General features: G+C 28.5%; 1 protein-coding gene across 4 annotated transcripts in view; it reads right to left on the minus strand.

Moving 5' to 3' along the window:
* The window catches only part of LOC145325448 (uncharacterized), a 143,326-nt gene that overhangs the window by 84,519 nt on the left and 43,716 nt on the right, over nt 1-15,091 (minus strand). Inside the window, exon 1 of one of the 4 annotated variants that reach the window (XM_080168431.1) lies at nt 4,442-4,469. The exons of 2 other annotated variants lie outside the window; for them this stretch is intronic. The gene's annotated coding sequence lies outside the window, so the exon portion shown is untranslated. Of the gene's footprint in view, nt 1-4,333; nt 4,470-15,091 lie in introns of those variants that run through there. One more of the 4 variants, XM_080168429.1, reaches the window with a different exon arrangement.

Raw genomic sequence — 15,091 nt, forward strand, 5'->3', positions numbered from 1 at the left:
GTAATTTTTTAAAGATATAATTTTTACTAAAAAAGGATCAAAATATGAGTAAATAAATTATTTTTATAGTTCATATCTTTAAATGCTGTTCTGTGTAAGTCCTGTATTCACAGCCAGTTAACAACTTTCATTAATATCATTCAAAAGAACACAGTAATAGTGTCTGACTGATTATGACGTAACAAAAAAAAATAGCCAATGAGAGGCCGTTATTGACTAAGGGTAAAATTTATAGTGGCCTCTCATTGGCTAATTTTTTTGTTACGTCATAATCAGTCAGACACTATTACTGTGTTCCATTCAAAATCCTAACAAAATTTGTGAAAAAGTTCAATCCCAGATATTTTTGATGGTTTTTTTTAATAATTGTTTTGAAAGATGGTTTAATTAAATCATTTAATTCTTGGCGTGAATTTGCATGAAAAGATATAATGTATGAGTTTCTTATTTACTAAATCTCCAGATATTTTTTTAAAGAAGAAAAAGTGAATCCAGGATACAAATAATATTGCAAAAATTTCTTGTGTCGGAGATTTTTGCAAGCTGTGGTTTTTTATGCATGTTAAACATTTATTGATCTAAAACATTTTTTTTAAAGGTATCAGAATAAATCACATACAGGTGCTTCCCCTCAAAGTGCCTATTAAGCACAAAACCCCCTTAATTTAAAAATAAAGGGAAGTGGGTAGTTTTCTTTTATTATGCTTTTTGCGGGGCTCTAACCCTGCGAGGAATATATCTGCGGTACCCTAACCTTGCGGCGATACCCTGTACCAAATATAACCTAACCTAAAATAAAACACAATAAACTGAGGTTGACGTGGTTTTCTGTGCTTGACTAGACACTTTCACGGAAACCATATATATACATGTATTTATATTTATTAAAGCATATGACTAAAAGTATTATTTTTGCATATCCTTAGCCCTTCACTTTAAATGTTTCAAGTCGACATCATGGCATAAGGGAAGGAGGAGACTTTGAATTGTAAATTAAACAGTTACCAAAATATTTAGGGTAGAATAAAAAGCCTAGTAATAATCTTCAAATAAACAATGAATATTAAATAACATTTATTCCTCTATATCTAATATATTTATTAAAATACATGGAATTGTGGTTGGAATGTAATAATAATAGAAACCTTAGCATTTATGTTTTCAGCCACACATTTAGTCATTAGTTTCAATTAGGTAAAATCATGCATTATTTTCATAAAGGATAGGTAATAAAGATATTTTGAAAATTGAATTTAAAAAGAGAAGAAATGTCCCCTAGACAATAAAGGTTAAGACCTACATAATCAAATCAATATCAAATAAAAGTCTTTAAGTCTTTAAAGTTTTCTGACCAAAAAATGACAACGTGTTTTTATAAGTTTGGAGACCAGTATAATTTACAGGCCATTGTCCCCCTTCTCCCTGATCTAAACACCATAACGATAGAAAGAACAAAACTTTAAGATTTTACTTTACTTCAAAAAGGCTAAAAATTCTTTTTCTTTTTTATTGTTTTAGTATTTTAAAAATGATGCAAAATATCTATTTTTACTCTTGTTTACATAACTCTATCAAAATACAAACAAAAATATTCCAAAAACAATAATGTGCAAGGATCAAAAAGTATCTAAAACTTGATTTTGAATTTTGTTATCAAAATATTCTAATGTGACTTCCTTTTTTTAAATGAATATAAAATGAAAAAAGACTGAAATAGTAGATTTGCTGCCATTATAAAATCACAAAAAATTAACAATTCTAAGCTACAGCTGACAAATCCTCTTTTTTATAATTCTTTTATGACTTTAATATATTTGTAAAACATGATGTATATAATCAGATTTTAAATATTGTTATAATTTCTTAGCGAATATGGAATACTTTTATAATTTAACGTGAATAAAGGAATAGTTAAAAATAAGATTTTTTTCGTTAGTAAACAGTTTTTTTTTTGTTTGATAATTTCTTTGTTAAACATTTTTTGTTGTTTGACATTTGATTAAATGGTGCAAGAAAGAAAGTCGATAAAAATGGTTTGCTTTTTATACGAGTTTAAAATAATGAAGCCTATAAAATATTTACCCCCCCCCCCCTTTTTCATCAAAGAGGAATACAAATCTTTTTAATTTTAATTGAAACTATGTTGATTGTTGAAACATCCACTTATCCCTGTAGAGTTGTAGACTATTGCAAGGCGCATTTTGTCTGGGAAATATAGAGATTTTCTAGAGCGCCGCGCCCACCCTTAGCATTTATTGGACATAAACTTTTCTTCCATTCAAAGAGCTTCCTTTATAATGAAAAGGTAGTATGAAAGTATTTTCTAAGGTTCCCTACACTGTAAAGATTCTTTTTGTTAAGATCTCGCTAACCACTGAATGGTTTTAGGCTATATTATTGCAAAATTAAAGCCTTGGGATGGTTTTGAAATAAATATTTTTCTCTAACCTTTTCCCCCTTCCAATTAAATACTGAGGAAGCGACGGCTAGTTGATGTTAAATTATCAAACCATTCATATTAAATAAATGAATCTTCATGGCTCTGTTTTAAAATTTGTTTTTATATTAATTAAATATTTCTGATTGCTCTATATATCATATTTTATAACAAGTAATGTACACAATCATATTGCACACATAAACGAACATTTGCTGAAGATTTCGCATAAAAAAATAAGACAGAAAAGAAGATTGAATTGAGGTTATGAATCAGACACATATATAAATATATATTCATTTATATCCATCTGTCTATCCATGCATCTGTCTATCTATTGGATGTCTGCCTGCCTATCTATTTAGATCCATCTGTCTATCTATTTAATGTCTGTCTATCCATCTATTTAAATTCTATCTTTGATCATTATTCTGCTTTGATCAAATATAAACTCCAAAAATGCAATATTTAAGACTTTATTAAAGTTATATAAGTAAGGGTATAGATCAATGCGTTTAAAAATTGGGTAAATTAAATATTAAAGATATTTTCAAGCTATATTGACGATAAAAGACTTTTATTTAAAGGGGGAATGGTTGTCATTTCATGTTGTTTTTTAAAATTTAAATTTATCAGGGAGGTAGGGAAGATTTGGCAGGTAACCAAAGTTTTCTAAAAATCTTATTTAAAAAACTTTGGGTTCTTTTACAGAAATTTATGATTGGTTTCAAACTAGAAGTTTCCAAAAATATAACCAAGAAGGGTATATCAATTTATCGTCGATTGTCTTATCCCTTAAGATCCCTGAGATTAATAAAGCTTAAACACACATTACTTCATACAAATAGTTATAAAACCAGTAGTCCAGAAAATAAGGGGGTAAAATTAAATATTTTTGTTGTAAAAAAATTATATAAAATCTGCTAATTACTTAATCATCAAATTCTCATGTTTGTTCTTTCAAAGTCACAAAATCTAAAATATAGCATAAAATATGACCAAAACATTTTATTATTAAACATGATTATACCACTTACACTAGTTTTTTGATGCATTAAACATTAACAGATATTATAATTGTTATCTTTTCTTTTAGTTTCAATGCCATAAGTTTACAACTTTAATATAGCTGAAAAGGGTTGGTTATATTTCATTTTTTCAAGATTTTTCTTATTTCAAAAGATAAAAAGATACTGTAATTGAATGCTATCAAAGAATTACATAAATCATCCAAAATCAGTACAATATCAGTAAAATTCTTTAAAATAAGAAGCAGAAAATAATGAAATTATCGGAATAAAAGTAATTTGAAAATAATTATACACATAAAAAAGTTCAGGTTCAAAAATGTAATAATAACAAAAATATTCTATGCATTTTTATCTTTTGTTGAAAATACAAAAGGAAATTTGCAGGGCTAGTAAAAATATGAATTTAACTTTAGCAATTTAACTTAACTTAAATATGTTTTAAAAATGAATACATAAAGAAAAAATGTAGCCTAACTTTTAACTTAAGAGGTTAATACAGATAATAAGCAATATCTTAAGTTATCATTAAATTATAAAAAAAAAGTTTTGAAAGAAGAAAGTTTAAAATATCTGTCAATTTTAAACTAAAGAGCATACGGACATTCGTTATTTGTAGAGTAGCCGTGTTGATAATGCTATTTTTTTCGGCAAGTTCCTGTTAATCAAACAATGATAATTTGTTAAATTTGCCTCCAACATTTCTGCTATTTAAATATAATCTTTTATCTGTGCTATTTATTATTTATATTATTTAGTTTTTTGTAGAAAAAAATGCCTGAAAAAAAGCTGTTGTTAATTAAGTAATCTAATAATATTATAAAAGCACTTGAAAATTTACATGTAAAATGCTAAAAGTGTGAAAGACCTGCAAAAACTATCAATTTGTCTGCTTGCGGATTTTTTCAATATTTTGCTTTGCGGATTTTTTGCAAATTGTCACTGACTGACTGAGCACTGACTATACTAGTCTGACCTGCACAGCAATGCACACGGACGGGTCACCAAAACCTGACTGAACAACAGTCTATGTTTGTACCTGGGGGGCCGCTTGTAGGGGATACCCCCTTAAATCCTCCTCTTTTTTACACACCGGTTTAAACCCCTAATTCTTTTAAATTGTTGTTGTTTTACACTATAGAGGTATTGTTAGATCTATCCATTATATCTATTCACATTTCTTATATCATATTACAAATTAAAAATTTTCTGTAATTATTAAGCTACATTAAGGAGACAAAGGACTTTATATTACCATGGTAACTTTTATCTACACAAGGTGAACTTTTGATTATAATCATTGGGAATGTACAGTGTGTTTTTTTTTATAAGCACTTTTTTGAAAGCAATTTTACCCCACTTATAGTTAATAGAATTTAATGATTAATGGCTTATTTTCTTCGTTTTTTAAGGGAAATTATGAAACAACAAAAAAAATTACAGTTTTTGTTGAAAAAGTACAGTAAAGTTGAAAATTAAAAACTTAGGTGTCAACATATAAAAATGGTTTTAGCGCATTTTTCTTAAAAAATGGATTTTCTGTAGTCGACTTTGGGGGGCCAGTACTCCCTCCCTGGTTGAGATATGACCTTCAAACTTTGATATGTTATAGTACATGTCCCTAATAGTATCTGTATACATTTTTAGCTCTATATCTCAACTTTGAAGTGTTTAGCAGCCATTCTTGCAAAAGGTTGATTATTTGAGCATAAGAAAAATGCGCTAAAACCATTTTTAGATGTTGACACCTAAGTTTTTAATTTTCAACTTTACTGTACTTTTTCAACAAAAACTGTAATTTTGTTTGTTGTTTCATAATTTCCCTTAAAAAACGAAGAAAATAAGCCATTAATCATTAAATTCTGATAACTATAAGTGGGGTAAAATTGCTTTCAAAAAAGTGCTCATAAAAAAAACACACTGTATATCAATCTATCGTTTCTTGACTTTTCTCTTAGGGTTAAGTCTGGGTAGAATTCGGTTTGAAAATTGGACACAATTTGGTAAATTGCTCTATTGTAACATTCGGTGAAAGCCTTGCAAAAAGAACTCTAACATAACTCAAAGCTTGATACTAATAGTATATCAAACACTGTACTAAAGTCATACTGTTTATTAGATTAGAGGCAGGCAGACTGATTAAAGCTAAAATGCTTATGTAAAAAAAGCTATTTAAAAAGTCTTTTAAAATCTACTAAAGCACGAGTCTGTAGTAACTCAAACCGTCAGCATATGTCGAATAGGCAATGTGCAGAAATATAGGAATAGGAAACTTGACAAAAAATGATCCAAGCATTTATAAACCAATCAGACAATCAAAGAAACGAACACTTAAAGCTATACAGCGAAAACAATTTGATTTTTTAAAAATATGAACAAACCTATGATAAAACTTCAACGGTTTGATATGGCGCCTAATCATCCGAGGAAGCATCATTGAAAATTTTAAGGTATGAGGTAATTACAATATCTAAAACAACAACACTATAATTATTCCTTTATTTTTTCATTTTCCTATCTATGGACAACTATATATTATAACATTAAATTTACAGTTTTACTTATTTCCTTATCTAAGAGAGAAAGAAACAAACATTAGAATTTAAGGGGAAATAAAATAGACATGTGAGACAAAAAAGTAATTGAAAAAGAAATAATGCTATTAGGCATTGATTTCCTTTAAATCGTATTGACTTTTTTTTATATATACTGGGTATAGCATATTTCTTAAAACACAAAATCTATACTAAAATAAAATTCTATTGAAACGGCATGAAAATCATGAAAAGAACTTTTAAAACAGTACTATGTCAAAAAATGTAATTTAAAAGGGATTGACACACAACAAAAAGACAGAGAACAATAATCATAGAATGACTATATACATGTAATTAAAGGTAGCTGGACAAAGTGTCTCAAAAAATCAGATTTGTGACGTCATACAAATGAGGGGTTATCCATCTCTTTTTTAGGGGTTTCCTTTCCCACTTCTCCTCTCATCTGCCTCATTTTTATGACGTCACATGGCTGATTTTGAGATACAGTGCCAAGCTACAAATAAATGGTAAGGTAAACGAATTTTAAAACCAAAATTATTGTCTCAGGAAATATAGTAATAACTATGTATAATAATACATACACTTCATAAATAAATCAACCCCCAAAAGCTTAAATAAGAATTCTAATTAAATGAATTTTCTTTATAGTAGAACAAGGATGACAACATCCACAAAAAGCGAAGCACTAAAACGGTAGGACAAACGGACATTAACACTCGTATAGTGTCTGAACTGAATAGTCAGAATATAAAACTGCTTGATACAGGATAATGTTTAAGGACATACTTACATTTTTAGGACTTGATTATAGAGTTGCTTCGCTTATAATATTGTTCTTTGTTGTCCCAGGAATCAATATACAAAAAATCAGATCAAACGAATAATTAAAACACATAAAAATTTGTTGTTAAAAAAGTAAAAAAATCAACATGTTTAAAATGGACGTACGAACATTCTGGTAATGATTATAGAGTTGCTACGCTTTCTAAATCGTACCTAAATACTACAGGAATCATCATGCAAAGTTTGAAATCGATAGGACAATTCTAACATGCCTAAATTAACGAATAAAAGCTATCAATCTCGGACGGACGGACGGACCGACCCTAATTATAGAAAAACTTCGCTTTTAAAAAGAAGTAGCGGTAAAAAGCTTGAACTATTCAATTTAGAATTAAAGGGAAAATAAAGACCTTTAAGTGATGATCATTTGGCGTTGAAACAATGTAGCAAATCTTAAATTATATTAAAATCAAATCATATTATTATCATTGAGGGAAAATTAATTTAACAATCTGATGAAACAAACAAGCGCCTAGAAATTAAGGACCCTGGATGCAATGGATTGTCTTCACAAAAATCTAAAAAAAATATTTTTTTCACACTCGACGCCTAAATTTAATTTAATTTGTCAAGATTCGTCTATTGGCCTCCTAAGAAGGTATTTGGAATTAAAACATGCAAAGTTTGTTCAATTTTATCCTTGCATAAGTCACATTTAAAAAAAAGTTTCAGAATTAACAAAGCTACACAATAAGTGAAAAAAGCATTACTAAGATCGACCTTTGTTTGAAGGTCCTAACTATCCATTGTAATATGTTGCGCTTTAGAGACAGTTAGCATGTAACATAAAATGTCTCGATAAAAAATTACCCAGTATATTAGATTATAATCATTGTTGGAAAAGTTTAGACACTGCTAGTTTGTACTGACAAAACAAGTTTTAAGCCCACAAATGAGCAAATGTGTTTGTAAAATTGTGATGACCAGTATAATTTACAATCCTATGCCCCCCCACTCCCCGATTTAATCAAAAAGCTTTCCTTGGTGTATAAAAAACATTCATGAAAAAAGTCGTTTTTGTTTTGTACTTAGATATTTTAACACCAATATTTGATATTCAAATATAAAAGAGAAAAAATGTATCAAAATTGAAATAAAAATTTTATTTGTCGGAAATGCATAAAAAGGATGCAAAAGTCTAAAAAAAAATATACATAATTTCTTTTGTAAAACAGCAAAAAATATTTGTAAAATAGCAAATCAATATTTATGTTATGCTGTCTGTTTTTCAACTCTAGCTATATACAACTAACATACAGAAAAAAAGATTTACCTTCTAGTATCTTCTATAATATATTAAACAATTGCAATTTTCAAAGAATGTTTGCTTTTTAACATTATTTGCAGCATTTATAAGACACTAGAGATTCTTTTTCACTTGTATTATATCTGTAGGGTATGTTTGAAAGTAGGGATGTATTTCATGTATTGTTTAAAGGGCGAGAGGAAATAGTTTAAAAGGACAATAATGGCTTTCTGTCTAATAATGAAAATATTTTTATTTGGGTACGTGTATTGTATGTACATGACCAACTGCTACAAAATGTTTGAAAATTTTTATAAAAAATTTACTCTTCTTGGAATAGTAATCCATAACCCTTCTTTGGAATACTCCCCTTTTCATCTTATTATAAATAGATAAATAGTTCTGTATTTTGTAGTTTAAACCTATTTTTAGCAGGTTTGCTTAAAGCATTATTTCTCAAAGCGAACTGTTTAAAAGTTTTAAAAATATACAAATGTCCCTTTAAGGTAAAATTTGAGGAGGGCATTCCTTTATATAGCTGTACAAAATGTCAAAGGAATGAATGTTTTTTGCTGCCCCCGGGGAAAAAAAGATTTGGATACGATTTTCAGGTGTTTTTTCTAAGAAGCAATAAAAATTTGCTCATTATCATTTTGTTAATTGATAATGAGCAAATAATAAATTTAATAATAAATTTTTATGTATAAATTGAGGGACTTAAAATCAAAATTAAAACTATTTAAGGGGGGTGTTGACACCCCTTAACACCTCCCCAACATGCCACTGGTTTTAAAAAGAAAAATTAATTAACATAAAAAAATAAATATCTTGTAAAATATCATTATTTTTGGTAGCCAAAACATTATATTATTAATTTTAAAATTTGACAGTTTTGTAAGGACACTATTTTTTTCATGGAGCTAAAAATTAATCCACTTTTTCACCTTATTCCCCCACTTAAGTAAGACAAATGTTTAAACATCTATTATTCTTTTATGAATAACACAAAAATATCTTTTGAAATATTTTATTTTTTGGCCCTTCCCAAAAGTAAAATAAACTGGGCTGGTCAGCCAAACATTTTTGGCTGCCGGAAAATAAAAAATCAGCGACTTGAAAAAGGGAGTTTCCTAGAGACATATACTTGAACTTAATCAACATAAAAAGAACGGCAAAACCCTTGCTGGACAAATAACATCTTAAGGGTTTTATATGTGCCAATACTATACACAATAAAACTGTTATGAAAACAAGGGGTAAAATATACATTTAGAATAAAATTATTTTTGTTTTGTTTTTGTCTTTATATTAATGTTTTCATCCTAATTCTTATATGTAAGATACTAGCGGCTACGCCTCTAGAGGCCTCTGGGGCACTTGTGGAGGGGGAAGTCGAATTTGATAACCTAATGTCTTATTTTAGATTTTTACAGAAAAAGTGTCCCAACCCCCAAGAAAATAGTTATAAACCTTCCCGGGATCTATGAAAAGCTACCCTGTTAAGGAGAACCCGATCGGTTCAGCGGTTAGCGAGATCCTTCGGTACAAACACACATACAAAAAAACATCCTGCTACTTTAGTATAAGGATAAATCATAGTTATATTTTCTACATATACTGTATGTCTGTCCGGTTAGTTAGTGTTTCATATTGCAAATTTGACTAATTTATTATTCTTCATAATATCTATTGAAACCTTGCATGAAGAATCCTATCACGATAAGGTATTTATAGAAGACATAGAGTATTGTTGCTGATTTGTATCTAGTTTTGAAATATAAAAATTTAAGTAGAAAATTAGAGGGGAAGTGAGAAAAAAAACCAATAAAAAAAAGATGGATAATCCCACATTTTTATGACGTCACATGGCTGATTTTTTGAGACACTTTGTCCCCCTACAAATTTAAAAGATTCTTTTTTTTATGGATAAAAATATAAATTTACAACTCTTTTATAGTTTCTCATGAACTTAACTCTGATTTTATTTCAAATTGCCAATTCAATTTTATTTTTAAATCTGCAGCAACTTTATAATAGTGTTTGTCCGCTATTCTTGGTTGAAATTTCAGTTCATCAAATCAGCCTCGAGAGACACCTAACGGAGGGGAGGAAGGTGGTTTTGTGTTGTTGGGAGAGGGGGGAGGGGGGGTATTTCTTTGGATTGTGGAGATACTCAAGTAGTTTCAATTCAAAGAAGTCTTATATCTGCTTAGCTCTGCCTATCAAAAGTAAGCTTTAGTTTTTTCTTAGTGTAGGTCCTACAAATCAAAGTTATGTATAAAATAGACTATCTATAAAATTTAGTTACAGCAATTATGAAAGAAAAACACCTACTAAATAGAAAAATACATACCTATGTATTCTATTTTTTTTCTGTCAAGATTTATCATGCATACTTTTTTTGGTATAAATTTCCTTTGGATATACAATTCCTTGTTATGAAAGAACAATTCGTAATTTATAGTAGTTTTCTATTAAAACAATCCATGTTTTATACTTTAATAGGACATTTCAATTTTATGAAATTTGATAGGATCAAGAACTAAAACATCCAGAAGTAACGAAGCACAAAAATCATGGATTGTCAAACGGACACAGTGAATTATAAAGTAAATGTGTAAATGTTCAGTGGTCATAAAAATAAAGAGATAGAAGTAAATGAGTAAAGAAGATTGAATAATGAAAGAAAATCACGAAACCTTTGTAAAATATCTAAATGATTTGTAACCTAACTTCCAGGCCGAAAGTTGTATATAATATATTCACAAAAAAATCAGCAATCATAAATAGCAGTCAAGAAATCATACTTCCCCAATTGCTTACAGACTGACGGACGGACAAATTTAATGAAAAGCTTTGATACTAATTAAAAGAAGACAATTTTATAAAAATCAAATCAATAAGTTGTTCTGGGTTCTATTACAAAGTTGAAAAGAGGCTTTAAAAAAGATTTTTTTCTTCATATTAATGTTCCTATACATACTGTAGGCTTTCCATTAAAGTGACTGTCAAGCACTGAAACCCCTAACAGTTATTTTTGAATTAATTGAAAAAAGAGGGGTGGGATAGTTTTTTATGCTTAATCCTTGCAAGGGTCCCAAACCAGGCGATGCCTATACTTGCGGCGACCTACCCTTAGAGTCTACCCAGTACCAAAATAACCTAACCTAAAGTATGATTTTATCCCACCTCTTTTTTTAACAAGGCACTTTGATGGAAATGGCTATATAATGTGGTTGTTTTTTAAAGGACAATCTTAGGAAGTCTTCATCTGCTAAAATAAATTTGGTACATTTTTCACTAGTTTCGAAGTCAAAACTTCTATTCTGGGAAAAGATAGGAAAGAATATGCGTTTTTCCGATTTACTTATACTTTTCTCGCTTTCTCATTCATCTTTACCTCTTAGTATGTTAGCTAAGATCTTCATATGGCCTAACAACAGAGATCTAAATGGTTAAGACAATGGACGATAAATTGATGTACATTCCTTGTAACATTATCAAATAAAAGGTTAGAAAAAATAATACACTACGAAATATTATGTAAATTCTATGTATTCAAATTTCAAATGAATCATTTGGGGAAAAGTTTCCCCCAAAATTTGATTCTCTGAACATTCCATGTAAGAGGTGTTAAAGCATTGTAACCAATATGAATTATATTTTTGTATTTATAACTTTTAACATTTTTAAAATTAAGACATGGGTAGGTTTCTGGTAGAATCCGTAAAGGTGTGTGTTTTAAGGCTTAAAAATAGTAGTAGAACGATAATATTCACTAAATATGTGTATTTCTTATTGAAAAGAACTATAGACAAAATTTTTTTTTAAAAAGTTAACATAATTTTTTTATCGTTCTACTACTGTTTTTTACTTATAACACATAACCTTTACGGATTTTACCAGAAACCTACCCCTCTCTTTGTTTTTTATTATTTTTTCTTTAAATAATTTATTTTCTATCTTTTCTCTCTCTCTCTCTCTCTCTCTCTCTCTCTCTCTCTCTCTCTCTCTCTCTCTCTCTCTCTCTCTCTCAATTTTCTTTTTCTAAGTATTATTGTGTTAGTTTTATCAGGATTTTTTTAATGTTTAACCTTAAAATATTGGTATTTTTAATTTTTCCCTTTTTCTTACTTCCAATATACTATTCTACTTTGTCTTTAAGCTTTTAAGGTGGCTATTTAGTTATTTTGCAGAATTGTACGGCAGATGCTTGAAGCAGAAATCTGATAATCTTTGACTTTTTATTCCTTCTCCGAAAATTTCAAACTTTTTGTCTCAATGAAGTTTTTTTTACTTTGTTTTAGATCTTTATCTTAAACCCTATTTCAATTTCTGAGACATACATCACAAAAAGTTTATTAGCTTTTACTTTTATCAATGAGTAAACTCGAAATAAAATTCTTTATATTCGAATGATATTTTTTTCCAATCAAACAATAGCATGCAAGTTTATTAATTTTAGAGTAGGACCGAAGGGCGAACGTACAAAGTACTTTAAATAGTAGATTTGAATTCGTTGTAAAATTTTCACCAACAAAAATCTACCAATGTCAAGCTTCCTTAAAAAAAATAATTTTCTTCATTAACAGACAGACAGACACTTTTCGCGCTTTATGTATTGACGCAAAAGATAATTTTAGAATATTTATTAATCGAATAGTATTATAGACAGCTTTTCGCGGATTAAAATGGAAAATTATAAGAATAAACCAGTTTTGTTAGCCACGAGGGTACGGAGGCCCAAGCTAACAAAACTGGTTTTAATTTTTTAATTCTTAATTTTAATATTAGTGAAATGTTGTCTGCAATACGATGCTATACACGATTTTACGGTATTGCGCTAAGAACCGGTTCTAATCCAGCAGATATTAATCGTTTTCGAAGCTATTCTGGAAAAATCTATTTTAAAATCTATTATCCTAAATGTGTAAAAAAAAAGACCGATTACATAAACACAGTGACTTTGAAACATAACATTACAAGACGCGAAAGAAAAATATTTTCTAGACAAACGTAAATTCACTTTTTACTCTATGCAAACAAGGATGAAATTATACATAAAAAGAACAATGAAAGCAAACCTAAATCGTTTTCTTTCCATGATCCAAAAAATGCATTGATTTCAAGATGAATAAAAGTTCTGTGTCTTTTATGAAGGCCATTCTTCTAAGAGTAAGGATATCTATGTTGTTTTTATATAATTTATTTCGAGTTAAACATGAAACAAACTATGAATTTATGTATTTTTAAATGTTTATAATAGATAAATTACGAATTACGGAATATAAATCATGTACATTTGAAGTATGAGATATTATTTTTTTGTTTTAATAGAAACTCAAGAAAATCATTAAGAAAATCAGAATTTAGACCCATATTATTTAAAATTGATAAAGCAGATTTTACAACAAACAATGATTGAGAGAAACAGTTTAGAATGGTCCATCTTGATAAACATTCATCTTTACTAATTTTTAATGAGCGATCTTTGGCAATTAGAATTAGCAATGATAGTTGAAAAAATATTTCATTTTTAGCAAATATAGGGTACCAAACATTAAAAAGATAAAAATTTTCTTTGAGATAAATGAATTCAGGGGTATCATTATTAAAATAATAGTCTAAATATAAAGCAAGTGCATTTATAAAGAATTTTGGGTAAAGGCAAAAAAATAATGAATGTTCTATACTACTTTCTACATTACATAAACCCAGAACCACTTCATTATGCAATCTACATTTTCCTGGATATTTTGGCTATGGTAGTCCTTAAGTGTACAGCTTTACAGTACATTGTTTCTATTTGTTAAAGCAACATGTATGATAAAAGAAAAAGATTCTTTTTAAAGTAAAATGCTTATATTTCAATCAAAATCTATATTTTTGTATTTTTTACTGATCCACTTCATTATGCAAATCAAAAGAAAATCAATGGGAAAACGTTTGTTTTGTACTTTCCTCCACTTTTAAAAAATGATTCTGATAAAATAACAATTTTTAAAGGGATTTATGCATTAATTATAATGAAAAACAGTTTAAGGTAGATTTTAATGATTTTTCTAGATAAGAAATAATTGAAAAAAAGAAATTCTATCCCTATCACTTTAGAGGACAGCTGCTGACCCCCAGTCTTATGGATGAAGCTTAATACATGTTAAAGATAAAAATTACCCTGAAAAGTATACAAAAATGTTTTTTGATGTGTTAAAAAAAATCCATCTTAAAATCTTGATTTTGAGGATGATGGCCTTTAAGATGCTCTTACTGGTAGTGAAGGTGAGCTAAATGTTATCTAAGTACCATTACAACAACTTGTCTATTAACCTATGTACCATTTTTTGTAGTCATAGCAGCCTCCAGTGGAGCCTCTCGACATGAAATATAACCATTATCTAAAAACTTCATTATTTACTTTATGAATTTTAGAAATTAAAATTGCAATTTTTTTCTTTTTTAATATTGCTTGGCTGGAGGCTGCTATGACTACAAAAATTGGACCATAGTTCAATATATAAGTTTTCTTCATGGGCATGCACTTTGATAACATTTAGCTCACCATCACCACCAGTAAGAGCATCTTAAAGGCCATCATCCTCAAAATCAAGATTTTAAAATGGATTTTTTTTAACAGATCAAAAAACGTTTTTGTATACTTTTCAGGCTATTTTTTTTATTTCTAACATGTATTTAGCTTCATCCATAAGACTGGGGGTCGGCAGCTGTTCACTAAAGTGATAGGGATAGAATTTCTTTTTTTCAATTATTTCTTATCTAGAAAAATCATTAAAATCTACCTTAAACTGTTTTTCATTATAATTAATGCATAAATCCCTTAAAAAATTGTTATTTTATCAGAATTAATTTTTAAAAGTGGAGAAAAGGGCAAAACAATCGTTTTCCCATTGATTTTATTTTGATTTGCATAATGAAGTGGATCAGTAAAAAATACAAAAATATAGATTTTGATTGAAATATA

Source organism: Acartia tonsa, chromosome 8 (genome assembly GCF_053477335.1).
Source record: "Acartia tonsa isolate MP-2025a chromosome 8, ASM5347733v1, whole genome shotgun sequence".
Taxonomy (NCBI): Eukaryota; Metazoa; Arthropoda; class Copepoda; order Calanoida; family Acartiidae; genus Acartia; species Acartia tonsa.